The following is a 13,590-nucleotide window of genomic DNA, read 5'->3' on the forward strand; positions in this document are numbered from 1 at the left end:
TCTATTTTTTTATTGAGGTTATGATAGTCTACAACCTTGTGAAATTTCAGTTGTACATTATTATTTGTCAGTCATATTGTAGGTGCACCACTTCAACTTTTGTACGCACCCCTCACCCCCCTTTTCCCCTGGTAACCACTAATCTGTTCTATTTGTCTATGTATTTGTTTATCTTCCACATATGAGTGGAGTCATACATAGATTGTCTTTCTCTATCTGTCTTATTTTACTTAACATAATACCCTCAAGGTACATCCATGTTGTTGTGAATGGGATGATTTTTATCCTTTTTCATGGCTGAGCAGTATTCCATTCTCTCTATATACCATATCTTCTTTATCCAATCATCTGTCGATGGGCACTTAGGTTGCTTCCACGTCTTGGCTATTGTGAATAATGCTGCAATGAACATAGGGGTGCATGGGTCTCTCTGAATTGCTGATTTCAAGTTCTTTGGATAGATACCCAGTAGTGAGGCGACTGGGTCATATTGTATTTCTGTTTTTAATTTTTAAAGAAATATCCATACTCTTTTTCCATAGTGGCTGCACCAGTTTGCATTCCCACCAGCAGTGTAATGAGGGTTCCTTTTTCTCCACAACCTCTCCAACATTTGTTATTTTTTGTTTTGGTTATTTTTGTCATTCTAATGGGTGTAAGGTGATATCTTAGTGTAGTTTTGATTTGCATTTCCCTGATGATCAGTGATGATGAGCATCTTCTCATGTGCTTATTGGCCATCCATATATCTTCTTTGGAGAAATATCTGTTCATATCCCTTGCCCATTTTTTGATCGGGTTGTTTGATTTTTTGTTGTTGAGTTATGTGTGTTCTTTATATATTATGGAGATTAACCCTTTGTTGGATATATGATTTTCAAATATTTTTTCCCAGTTGGTGGGTTGTGTTTTTGTTTCAGTCCTGTTTTCCTTTGCCTTGTAGATGCTCTTTAGCCTGATGAAGTCCCATTTGTTTATTCTTTCTATTGTTTCCCTTGTCTAAGAAGACATGGTGTCCAAAAAGATCCTTTTAAGACTGATGTCAAAGAGTGTATTGCCTGAGCCAGCCCCATGGCCGAGTGGTTAAGTTGGCACGCTCTGCTTTGGCAGCCAAGGGTTTTGTTGGTTCGGATCCTGGGTGCAGACATGGCACTGCTCGTCAGGCCACGCTGAGGCAGCATCCCACATGCCACAACCAGAAGGACCCACAACTAAAATATATAACTATGTACTGGGGGTACTTGGGGAGAAAAAAAAGGCAGAAAAAGAGAAAAGAAAAAAAAGAAGATCGGCAATAGTTGTTAGCTCAGGTGCCAATCTTCAAAAAAAAAAAAAAGAAGTGTACTGCCTATATTTTCTTCCAGCAGTCTTATGGTTTCAGCTCTTACCTTTAAGTCTTTGATCCATTTTGAGTTTATTTTTGTGAATGGCATAAAAGAATGGTCTATTTTCATTCTTTTACATGTGGCTGTCCAGTTTTCCCAGCACCATTTGTTGAAGAGACTTTCTTTCCTCCATTGTATGTGCTCAGCTCCTTTGTTGAAGATTAGCTGTCCATAGATGTGTGGTTTTATTTCTGGGCTTATCAATTCAGGTTATTTATTTTTTAACAGCTTTATTGAGGTAAAATTTATATACCAGAAATTTCACCCATTTTAAGTGTACAGTTGGAAGGCTTTTAGTAAATTTATAGTTGTGCAATCATCACTACCATCCAGTTTTAGAACATTTTTGTCACCGCCAAAAGTTGTCTCGCACCCCTTTACAATCAATCCTGCTTTCACATCCAGCCCCAGACAACCACTGAAAATGATTTATTTCTTTCAAACAAACTGCAATGGAAATAGAGCATAACTGCCAAATTTTCCAAATATTTTTCTATGTACACTAAGTAGTTGAACTACAGTGTTTTTGTGATGAAGCTGATGTTGGATATAAAAAACCCTTCAGCATGCAGTTATGTATTTTCTCTTTGCAGTCCATTATCAATCAGAGGTTAGAAATGTTTTGAGTCTTTGAAGAACTAATTGTAAATCAGTGCCTATTGATAATATTGGCCTTTTTTTGGTAACAGAGTCCTGTAAATTTGAATTGTATTTTGTCTGAAATCAGTTGGAAATTTTTAATCAAAGTATTCATTTAATGGAGCAAGGAAGATATTTAGTTTTTGAAGTTTTACAGATTGCAGTTATGGAAAACAAAGCTTGAAAACAGGAAAGCACTAGAATTTATCCTTGCAAATACAGGATAGGAACTGAGCAAATTAAGTGATAAGAATTCCAACACAGCATACAAGATTTAATTTTGAAATTTTATAGTTGTACTTGGAATATCTGGACTTATCAGAAGAATCTTTTGATGAAAATACTATTTTTAATAGGATAAATTTGTATTTTCTACCAGAATTCAAAGTATATAGAATTTTAAAAGGTCTATGATCTCAAGGTATCTAAGTTGGGTGAATCAGTAAAAAGAAGCATAAGTAGATACAATTTATTTGATGAGTTTTTGTATAAATATTTCCCAAAGAAAGGTGGTATCGGCCAAAATGCAGTGTCTTTTAAAAGACTTTGGCTTAAATATTTTTATATTTCAGTATAAAAATATAAAAATAGGAGAACTAAGAATATACTTCATTTAGTGAAATACTAAAACCAATTAAAGAAGGATCTAGATTAAATGCCTATGACCAGCATTTTTATGTATCATTATCTTTAATGTTCTAGAAAATACAATAAGACAACAAATTATATTGCTATTATATTTACTGGAATCAAAGAGATAAAAAACATCTTTTTTTGTTGCTGATATGACTATGTGTACATCCCCAAACATGAGACTAAATTAAAAAACAATCAGCCACTCTAGTAGAATTAATAAAATATGTGGGGAGATGGCTGGATGCAAGATAAGTGCATAAATTGAAAGCTTTCCTCTACTTAAGTAAGGAGTACTAAGAAATGAAGGAATTATTCCCTTAAATAATAAAACTATAAAAATATACATAATATATAAATTTCCTGCAGTTCAAAAATAGAACAGCAACGTGGGTTTTTAAAAACTGCATAGAATGGCCATAAAGTTTTATATTGATAAAGAAATACCATATTCTAGCCAAGAAAAGTATGAAAAATAAGAATTCTGTGAAGTCACTATAATCAAGATAGTATTGGTTTAGCAATCGACAAATGGATCATTGGGACAGAATAGATTCAGGAATGGATCATTCAGAACAGAAAATTCTAAATACAGAAAACAATATTTAATACATGTTGCATGCAAGTCAGTGGAAAATCTTGGATTACTTAATAAATTGTTCTGGTATAGGTAGTTCTTTATCTGGTTGAAATATAACAGGGCTCATCATATGTCGTTTAAAGATAATTTCTTGATGGATTAAAGACAAATTTAAAAAACAAGACAATAAACATCTCACAAGACTACCTAGGAAAGCACACATGTACAAGCTGAAGCTTGGGGAACCTTCAAGACTGGAAACCACAGAAGCTATATAAGAAGAGGAAGGCATATCAGAATATGTACAGTCAAAAACCATTTTATGGAAAGAGTAACATAAAATCAATAGACATCAGCTGTGTCTGGAAAAAGTATTTGTAAAATACATTACAGGCAAAGTGTGAATATCTGTAATTTACAAAGAGCTCTTATAAACAGGAAAACTATAAACTATTCTAAAGGAAAATGGATAAAGAATATGAACAGACAAGTTGCCGAGCTAAGATAAATGATGTGCTTGTGTTAGCATACATCAGTATGATTCAGTGAGCCCAGAGAAAAATGCTTAGAAAATACCACAGGCTGTTAACTTTGGTACATAGGTGAGTGAGGGGCTGATGTCAGTGGAAAGTGAAAGAAATATAACACTCTTCTCACAGACTACTGAGGGAGATAGCCATATAAATAAAGTGCTCCCTAGGTGCCATAGTTGAGGAATAAGGAGAGCTGAATTAGAGGAGGAAGGAAAGGCCTGTGTATCTGAATAGAGAGGACTCTGGACAGTAAATTACCTTCTTCCCAAGAAAGAAGAGATCGTTAATTACTTGGAGCTAGTGACACAGTGACTTCCATGAGATAAGTATAGTTATGTGGGTAAGTCATAATACTAAAGATTATTGTGAGGCCCTTGGACAAAGTTACCCTGCAAAGACATGTCACATGACTGCAATTATTGCTTATTTAAACTGATCTTCATATATTTAACCTGAGTATAATTCTTCTCCAGGGCCAAGGGGAATGAGAAGGATCCGCTTAAGGAACACTGATTTATAAGAAGGATCTCTCTGAGATTCCCTTTTGTTGGCGCCGCAAGCATTGTTGCACAGTCTATGGGTTTTGCTACAACTGTTACTACCTAGCAAAGTCCCTGAGGTGCTCTTCCTGAGGGTCATGCTGTGGCATGTGCTGTGGGGCGTTAGATCGAAACAACAGCCAGCCCTCTTAAGATCTGAGGAGGAGGAGATGGAGGGCTTCAGGTGAAAAGTGGTAGATGTGGAAGGAAAATAGATTTTCTCACTGTAGGGGATTTTTTCCTTTCGTAGGGTACAGAATAGGATCCCTCCCTCCCAAGGTGCCTGCATTTCTCCAGCATTCATCTAGCTCTGGGTTCCATGCCCCTAATTGTGGTTTCTTTGATCTATTGCACGTGATAGCTTTCATTCTGTCTGGCTCCTGGTTTCACTGGGGACTTTATGATTCACTGTTTTGCTGGAAGAGGGAGAAGGTGGGAAAAGACAAGAATCAGCCGTCTATGTTATAGAGAAAACTTAAGTTTTTAAGGTGCCTTTCAAAATAAAGTCCTACTGGAAAATTAACATCTATAATATGCCCATCTGTGAGTAATTTGGCCCCTGTAGAGTGGAATCTTAATTCCAAGAAGCTTAATTCCTAATGATTTAAGCCAAGAAATAGTTTGGCTTTTATTTCAGCTGAGTCCTTTGTATCTATGTAGGACATGGATGCACAGTCTTTCATTTCCTGTGAGCCAATTTGTCCTTTGGCTGGGATGACGATTTAGAGAACATTATTTGGGGATTTTTTTCATTAATTGTCTGATCTGCAGGAATTTGGAGATGATAGTATTAGCGGAAGGATTAATGCAAACTTTGCAAACATAAGGATTCTCAAGACTATGGCATCTGACTTGTTAGTGGAGAATCTTAGTTCAAGGCTAATGCAGTCATTTTTTCTAAAATTAGGTGATGAACAAGAGTGCTGATTTCCATTTTCTCATTGGTATTATAAGTGGGATGTTAAGAGCCTTGAACCACTGAGTCCTTTGGAGCATTGCTCTCTCATTCAGTTCTCCACCTTGGGTCATGATGGGTTCTCGTATGGCATAATGGCAATGGCAGTTTGAAATTATTCTTGTCAGGTTTTGCTTGTTGGGGCCCAGCTGGTTTTGCCTTGCTCTGTGAGATATTGAGATGCTCTTGTATGTATGAAATAGAACAAAATGACGTGTCTTCAGCTTTTTGAAAACTTTTATTATCAAGTTTGAGGTAACTGGATGATCATTTCTGGGTCATATGTATATATGTATATAAATATGTATATATATATAAATTGAGGTAACATTGGTTTATAACATTGTATAGGTTTCAGGTATACAACATTACATTTTGACATCTGTGTATACTACAGCATGCTCATCACCAAAAGTGTAGTTTCCATCTGTCACCATATAATTGACCCCCTTTACCCATTTTGCCCTCCCCTCAGCCCCTTTTCCCTCTAGTAACTGTCAATCTGTTATCTGCTTCTATGAGTTTGTTTTGGTTTTGGTTTTTCTTTTTATATTCCACATATGAGTGAAATCATACAGTATTTGTCTTTGTCTGTCTGACTTCAATTAGCATAATACCTTCAAGGTCCATCCATGTTGTCACAAATGGCAAGATTTCACTTTTTTATGGCTGAGTAGTATTTCATTGTATATATGTACCACATCTTCTTTATTCATTCATCCAATGATGGGCATTTAGGTTATTTCCAAGTCTTGGCTATTGTAAATAATGCTGCAATGAACATAGGGGTGCATATATCTTTTCAAATTAGTGTTTTTGTATTCTTCACATAAATACCCAGAAGAGGAATAGCTGGATCATATGTAGTTCTATTCTTAATTTTTTGAGACATCTTTGTAGTGTTTTCCATAATGGCTGTACCAATTTACATTCCCACCAGCAACGTACGAGGGTTCCCTTTTCTCTACATCCTCGCCAACACTTGTTATTTCTTGTTTTTTTGATAACAGCCATTCTAACAGGTGAGAGGTAGTATCTTGCTGTGGTTTTGATTGCTTCTTCTCATATTTTGACTTTCCACATAGTTTGACTGCCATACCACCCTAAGTGTATCTCTGGCATAGTTTTATCATATTATTTTGTAATGTTCTTAGTCTTACTTTGTATTGTGTCTTACTCTTAGTTCTATACTGATTACTCTCAATATATGTTGGATTGAAGGTATAAGATAAGCACCATTAGATGTAACAGAAAAAACGCAAAGAAATTGTAGCTGTTTGGAAATGAGAAATGACCAAATTGTCAGTAGCAGAACACCATGACCTTTGCTTTAAATCTTTTCCTGTGGAGACGGAATTGCACCTATTGCAGAAGCTGGTTTCCCAATACTTGTGTTCTTTCATCTGATTTCTTCAAACTGAACAAATCATTAAAAAAAATTTTATGTTTTAACACAGGATGTAATTAAGATGTCAAGTCTAAGATATGTGTTACTAACTTACAGACTAAGGTAGATTAGAAGAGTAATTTCAATAGCACAAAAACAAATCTTGGTTTCCCTTTGTATTAATTAAAGGGAATAATTTTCCAAAGAAGAAATTCCACTTGTTGATTCTCTTCTTCTATAGGACTACAATGCATTTTATAGTACATATCTATTATCTATTACATATTATATACTATGGTATATATTATTATACAAGTATCTTACACATGAGTATATAGTAATCGATTAATTATATTTGTATCTTTATTTTTTTGGCCTCATATGTAGGGAAAACTTTATGCTCTGGATTTATTGTGGTTTTGCTTTTATATAACTTTAGGTATGTTACAAGTTAATGCAATTCCTACAGTTTGGATTACTTACCAGTAATGTCAAGATTTTGTTTGCCTTTTCTTTAGGAAGGGCTGTAATTCAGATTAGGAAATGATTCTCTATTATGATGGAAGTCAACATGACTGCAATCTCCGGTGAACAATTTGGAATATTAAGTCTGGTATTGCTTAGGAAGATAATAAATATTTTTGTATATCATCGTGGCTGGGTTTTACTTCTCAGTCTGAGATATCAAATGTTACATTTATTTTTCAGTCAAAAGAAGCTATTCTTTCTTAGGCTTATTGAGGTCTCCTCTTTTACCTACCCTTTAAATACTAGTGTTCCTTTGGGTTCTCTTTTCTGATCTCTTTCCTTTCGCTTCCCTTTCACTTCCTTCTTAGATGAATAACACTGACCGAGTTCCTACTGTGGATCAGGACAGGGCCATGCTGTACAGCTGAGCAGGTTGTGACTGCACAATTCCAGGAGATGACATTTACTGCCCCACCCCCAAGGCTTATATAGTGCCATCAGACACTGTACTAGCTAATTTACAAACTTCTCATTTACTCTCACAACAACCTATGAGATGAATATCATCATTCCTATTTTATAGATGAGAAAACTACATTTTGGGTACGTTAAAACTTGTTTAAGCTTACATAATAATGAGTGGGTGATAGAGTTTGTATGGGTCCAAAACCTCTGCTCCCTTCTACAGCATGCTACCTTTTGTGTTGATCTAAGCTCTTGGTAATCTCATCTATGGCCACCATCTAAATGATGGTAATTCCTAAAAGGCTCTCCTCCCCAGATCCCTCTGGGTTGATGGCCTACTAGATAAGTCTTCCAATGTGACCCAGAGACACCTCAGATTCTGCAGGATATTGGTGGAATCACCATGATTTTCCTTACAACTGCTCCTCCTTTTTTTTTTTTTTTTTTTTTTTTGAGGAAGATTAGCCCTGAGCTAACTACTGCCAGTCCTCCTCTTTTTGCGAGGAAGCCTGGCCCTGAGCTAACATTGTGTCCATCTTCCTCTACTTTATATGGTGGGACGCCTACCACAACATGGCGTGCCAAGCGGTGCCATGTCCACACCCCGGATCCAAACCGTTGAACCGCGGGCCGCAGAGAAGCGGAACGTGGGAACTTAACCACTGCGCCACCGGGCCGGCCCCCACAACTGCTCCTCCTTTATTTCCACTCTCAGTTAGTGACATCAGCAGCCTGGGCTCTTCTCTCTTCTCATCCCCCACATCTAATCAGATATCAGATCCTATCAATTCTGTTTCTGAAATCTCTCTCCATTTGTTCCCTTCTCTTCCATACCAATTGTCACTCCTGTTAGTTCAGGTCCTCATTCTTTTCTCCTGAGTGCATCTGCTCTGTCTGAATTATGAAAAGCATCACGTAAAGTCTCATATCCCTAGGCCTTGGCGCTGGCTGTTACTTCTGACTGGTTTACCTTTCTCCACTTTCCCCTGTCGACTACTCGAAGACTCAGCTTTAAGTCATTTTCTCAGGGAAGGCTTCCTTGCTGCTTTTGATCAACTCCTTTAGTTAAATTATTTTTCTCTGTGCTCCCACAGCACATGGTGTTTAAGTGTATCATATCACTCATCAGAGTACCCTGATAATTGATTTACTTGCCTGATTCCTTCCCTGGACTGAGAGCTCTTTGAGGACAGGGACTGTGTCCAACTTATCTCTTTGTCATCCTAGCATCTTTTCTGGGATAAGATCAATAAATGCTCGAGAGAATGAATGAATATACACTGTGGACTCGTTAGGCAAATCTGAAAGAGTTTTGATTATGATAGTTTTGTAACATGGTTTAAAATCAGGAACTGTGATGCCTCCAGCTTTGTTCTTTCTCAAGATTGCTTTGGCTGCTTGGGGTCTTTGTGGTTCCATACAAATTTTAGAATTGTTTGTTCTATTTCTGTGAATAATGCTATTGAAATTTTGATAGGGATTGCATTGAACCTGTAAATTGCATTAGGTAATATGGACATTTTAACAATGTTAATTCTTTGAATCCATGAGCATAGACTCTCTCCATTAATTGTGTCTTCCTCAGTTTCTTTCATCAATGTCTTGTAGTTTCAGTCTACAGAGCTTTCATTGCCTTGGTTAAATTTATTCCTAGGCACTTTATTCCAGATATGAAAGAGTTGTTCACATAATACTATAGTGTTCTACATGTTTATTCAGTCTTACTAAAATTTGAATGCAATTTTTATGAACTTGCATGGTAGAAAATAATCAATGCTGCTGTTATTTAATTATACAATATATTTTTTTCTTGCCCCCTGCCATTTGCAACAACAGGCAGCATGATTATTGCTTAACTCATGTTTTCATTCACGTTGGTAGCAGCGTCTTCCCTTATCCTGTTGACAAGAGATTGTGAGTTAATTGCATGGTAATTTAAAAGTAGATTCCACGTTGAACTTTGGTTTAAGGTGCCAAAGTTTTGCATCAGCCCTAACGAATACACTAACCTATCAGAAGGTGCTTTGTTTGTTTCCTGATTCCTGGTCCATCAACACTGGTCACTATACCAAGAAAATACCTTGAGATTGATTATCTCAGAACCTAAGCTATTGCAAAATTTGAAATGAGACATTCATGGGGTAGTTTTCTTACCATACTTTCTAACATGTTCATCTAACACAGATTTAGGTCTCATTCCTGCTCTGCCCCTATCTGGTTCAAGCCTCATAAATTTCCTCATCTTTAAAATCAGGCATTTTAAGGCATTTAAGTTTGGGCTGTTTAAGCTCAAATATCTTCTGATTCTATTACTTGGGGTCCCAAGTGTATGTGTTCTCTTAGTGTCTCATCTCCCTTGTCCACCTTCCCTTCCTCTCCCACTAGTGGACTGATCATCGTGCTTGTCTTACCGTCATACACGTAGACACACTGTGTTCTTCAGCACTCGGCTTTGACCTAAAGCTTTTCTTCAACAGGGAGAGCTGAGAAGCAGTTCACTTGTGTCATCTGGAACAGTGCCTACTGCTGCTACTTCACTGGCACGCTCAGATCCCTTCCACAAAGGGCTTGTGACTCCCTTCCTTTTAGGAAGCACATTCCTAACTGTGTTTGCAAAGCTGGAGTGACGTTGCGGAGTGAGCACGGAAAGATTCCTGTATCAGAGTAGCGGCATTTCCAAATCGCAATGTTCAACAGATTGGGGACTGTGATTGTAACCTATGGGGGGGGGGGGGTGTGGGGAGTGTGAGTAGGTTATATAATCTGTTATAAACATCACAAATTAAGCGTCCAAGGTTTTGGAGTGAGGAAGGCTTACATCATAGTACCCCACAGCTTCTGGATTACTTTGTTACATTTTCTTTGAGTACAACCTGTTAGGTTACTTTGCGTTTCCCACATAATTTGTTGACAAAGCACTTCAAGCAAAATCATTGTTTCATGACGGTGTACCTGTATTATTTGGGGGTAAACTAAGACTACCCTACTCTAATTTGCCTGTGTTCTAATTTTATGGTTAGATGCAAAAGGATAAATCAGGTACAAGGTGTTTTTGGTATGTGCATGGGAAGTGTTTCTATAAAAACAGTTTTCTGGCAAAGTGGGAAGGCAGGTGTGGGCTGTAAGAAGTAGCAAAAAGAGATTTAAAGAGCTGGGAAGGAGGGAGAGGAAAGGTGCCCTGGGAGGACACGTGTAAAGGAGCAGCAAACTCTGAAAGCTAAGAGGTGAAATGTCCCCGTTTGGGCAGGATGAAGGACACTAGAGGTTGCTGCCGGACACCCTGCTCGAGATTGCTGCTGCAGCTGTCCCAGAAGGACACGAGAGAGGTCCTGACAAGCGGAGAGAGTGCAACTGGGCTGGATTGCTCGGCGCGCCGGCGGCTGGGTTCGGACAGGGTTAAGCCCATCACCTGCAGCTGAAGTGCGACCCAGATGGGAAGTAGGAAGTGCCGCGCCTGAGCTTCCTGTATAAATAAACGCGCGGCTCCCGGCGCTGCTGCTGGCGAGCTGCGCCCCACGCTCTGCAAGGTTCCCGGGCATCGCAGCTGTTCCCGAGGCAAGGAGGCGGTTATAGGTACTCCTCCTCCTCCGACCCGATAGGTCTGGGAGCCCAAATCCTGTTGTAATCCCGCAGAGCGTAAAGCTGTCAGCCGCAGAGCTCGGAGGAAGAAGGAGAGAATGAAACAGCTCCTCCTCCCCCGTGTGCGAGCAGCCCCGGCTGGCGGTGCGCGCGAGGGAGGCTGCTGAGAAGCCTGGCGGCCGGAGGAACGTAGCTCTCCTGCCAGGTAGGTTTAGCGAGCTGTTTAAACGCTGCAGGCATTGCAAGACAGGAATGGTGTTGGACTAAGAAAAGAAAAACGGACATACGACTAACTCTGACACCATGCTTTTTAGCTTTGTTTTCTGCCTTCAGTGCTTAAACCATACGGAATTGAATTCATTCTGAATGCCTTAAACACCTGTTAACTTTTTAAAATAGGTATCTTGGTAAAGGTAAAAAGAAACTAGCTTAATTTCTAATAAAACAATCTCTACAGAATGTGTCGTAAAATTCAAGATTAGATCAAACCTCTCTGTCTTAAGAGGAGACCAAAAGTTGGCATAACCTCAAATATTTACCCTATGTTTGGAAATGCACAGCACTAAGCTGACATAGATACGAATAAGATATTATCCCTGAGATCTTGGCTATACCTAATACCGATTATTTTGTCAGGTAATTGCTGATGAAACAGAGTAGAACTCTGATCCTACACTGCTATTCTCAAGTTGAAGTTAAGATAAAGCTGATTCCTGGTTCAGCAGAGAAAAGGTATCTTTAGCTTACCCTTCCCAGGACACCTTTTGCTTTTCTTATTAGTTTCAAGGATTCTGCTATAAATCTTCTCCTGCTGCGTATACTTCTCACATTCAGATTTCTCAGAAATGAGTTCCCCTTTCTGGGAAAATATTCTCTGTCCTCACGCTTCTGCTACAGTCTATCACTTTCTTCTTTCTTTCTGCCCCATGTACCTTATTAAAACATCAGCTGGGGCTCCTAATATGACTATCCTTGTTCTTCTGATTTGGCATTTCTGGATGTTTTTGGAACATTGCAGGGTATGAATTAAAGCACAATGTATCTAACATTTCTGAAGCAGCAGATTGGGGGTGTCTAGGCCAGAAGCAAAATAAATGAACTTTGAGATGACTCAGTTTTTAGGGTGTGGGTCATAGGCAAAAGGAACCCAGCCAGTCTTCACTGTGTTGCTGGCTAATTAAAGTATCTGGCTGCTCCAGCTTTCGCTGAGCTGAGCCTCTTGGTCTCCAGTCCCTTTCATATCTCCTTCCTCTGTCCTCCCTTCCCAGCCCTGGTCCTTTTCATGGGTAGCAGTCCCTTAAGTACTTCCAAAACTATCTTGAGGAGGAGAGAGGAGAGAAAAAGAAAGATACCTATAGCAAATCCACAAAGCCACATGGAGAGAATTGTATTCTGGAATCCAAAGCCTGTTTTCACACAACTCCTGCCTTACTGTTGCACACCTGTGACTGGTATTTTATTCTTTGTGATGGGCATAAACTAAGAAAAATGGGAAAGAAAAAAACCCCTTCTGTTTCTAAGGTGGCCTCTGACTAATTGAAACTGTCTTGATGAGTAAACAAATGCAGGGTAAAAACATACAGAGAATGTAAAAAAGATGTCGAGTGGCAGAATCAGATTCCTTGGCTTTTTATTTAAAACAAACAGAAAAAGACTCAACCAAAAACCCCCTCTAAACCAATTACCCCAGATAACTTGCTCCTCCACTACTGGAAGTGAGGTTTGAGTGTGGTCAAACACTGTGCATTTACCCAGAGTTTTACAAATATTTACAGTCGTCTCTGCCAAATATCTTTGTGCTGAGCCCCAAAGAACATTCTCAGCATTCAAAAGCCCCATTCTCATGAATGGTTTCAGTTCATTGGCAATTTAAAGGAATCCAGGCTTTTAAACTAGGTCAGTTTAAGACGGGTCTTTTTTTTTTTTTTTTAATAGTAATTGGTTTTTGGGTCTCCCAGATGATGAACCAGGTTTTCAGAGCCAAACTCTACAGCAGAGTGAAAAGTTATACTCTATCCAGACAGAAAAAAAGCTTATTTTATCTATATAGGAAGACCGTTTAGCTTCCTGGAAACTATCTTTCCCTTCAACACTATGAATACTATTAATCTGAGACAGTCTATTTAAATTTTCCTTTTTGCAAAGTAGTTTCAGTATTTCAGATGTTTAGAAACATTTATAAGGGCATCCAAATCATTTCTCTGTGGTGTTTCTGCTACTTCTGGCTTCTGTGTTTCCCCTGGCCATGACTTATGACATTACTCTCTTGTTGAGTTAGATTCTTGGTGTTTGAAACCACCCGTTTGAGGTAGAGGTCAGGAATCATGCTGAACCCAGGTGTTGGTGCAGGGACAAAGTCCAGACAGTTTGGGGACTAAGCCTACTTTGTGCAACTGATTATTTTGGATATGGGAAACGGGCCAAGCT

At 38.5% G+C, this 13,590-nt stretch overlaps 1 protein-coding gene across 10 annotated transcripts in view; it reads left to right on the plus strand.

The window, feature by feature from the left end:
• Positions 1–13,590, plus strand: part of RNF144B (ring finger protein 144B) — a 167,844-nt gene that overhangs the window by 80,604 nt on the left and 73,650 nt on the right. The window contains exons 1-3 of one of the 10 annotated variants that reach the window (XM_005603598.4): positions 7,622–7,722; positions 10,832–11,368; positions 11,800–11,895. The exons of 7 other annotated variants lie outside the window; for them this stretch is intronic. The gene's annotated coding sequence lies outside the window, so the exon portion shown is untranslated. Of the gene's footprint in view, positions 1–7,621; positions 7,723–10,714; positions 11,369–11,799; positions 11,896–13,590 lie in introns of those variants that run through there. 2 more of the 10 variants (XM_070244131.1, XM_001494349.6) reach the window with 2 other exon arrangements.

This window comes from Equus caballus, chromosome 20, assembly GCF_041296265.1.
Source record: "Equus caballus isolate H_3958 breed thoroughbred chromosome 20, TB-T2T, whole genome shotgun sequence".
NCBI lineage: Eukaryota > Metazoa > Chordata > Mammalia > Perissodactyla > Equidae > Equus > Equus caballus.